Source organism: Buceros rhinoceros, unplaced genomic scaffold (assembly GCF_000710305.1).
Source record: "Buceros rhinoceros silvestris isolate BGI_N320 unplaced genomic scaffold, ASM71030v1 scaffold21954, whole genome shotgun sequence".
Classification (NCBI taxonomy): Eukaryota; Metazoa; Chordata; class Aves; order Bucerotiformes; family Bucerotidae; genus Buceros; species Buceros rhinoceros.
In genome coordinates, this window is record NW_010406765.1 from 1 (window position 1) to 967 (window position 967).

The following is a 967-nucleotide window of genomic DNA, read 5'->3' on the forward strand; positions in this document are numbered from 1 at the left end:
CTCCTGGCAGCAGCACAGGCTTGGCCCCAGGTACCATGGCTCTGCGTTCCCCCGGCACAGCACGGCCCTCCCCTCCTCCCAGGAGGGTTCGCAGGATCCCCGGGTTGGGAGCGTTGTGCTACAGCCCCTGCCCTGGTCTCCTCCTCATCCTCTTGCCTCCTCCTATAACGATAAACACGCAAAGCTGGTCCCCATCACCCAGAAGCCAGCCTGGCCTGACAAGATGGAAGAAAAAGCTCTTTGCTTCTGGTAGGTTCTCGGAAACGGCGAAACTGCTGGTAAACCACCCCCCCTCCCCAGTTTGAGATGCTCCCCAGCCTTCCCAGAGAGCTGCTGCGCTGCGGTGGAGGGGGACGCCTGCCGAGGCGGGGGCATGTGCCTGGGCAGCCCTGCAACACCCAACCCAGGGAGACCTGTAGTTTGTTGAGACTCCTGGCTGCCTCCCTGCAAACCAGGGACTGGGTGCCAGCAGGGGAGCGGGGTGATGGCAGAACGCCCCCCATGTCCCCTTCTGACTGCGGGAGACCGGGATTCTTCCCTGACCACGGTTTATTCTCGGCTGAAGGGCTGCTGGGATATATCGATGGCTTGCACACAGGCACCCGGCAGATTCCAGACACCCCGGCGTTATTCCTGGCTGCTGAAACAAAAGGCTGCAGCTGTATTTTCCTTTAGGAGAAAGGCACCAGCTCAAAATTATCATAAAAAATCAAGAGATTGTTCCACCTTTCCCCTGGAGAAGCCTAAAAGCAGCTGCAGGTAACGCTCCATCCTCCCTCCCTGTCAAATCACAAAGCAGCAAACTGGGTTTGCGAGAGCAAGGTCTTGCAGCACCTTTCGGGGAGGCTGCGATGGAGCTCAGCGACGCTGCAATTTCCTTGAACGTAGCAGCCCTGGAAAACGGTAACGGCTCAAAACGAATAACCAACTGCCCGAGCCTGCTTTAGGTGGGCTCGTTAGGCAGCCA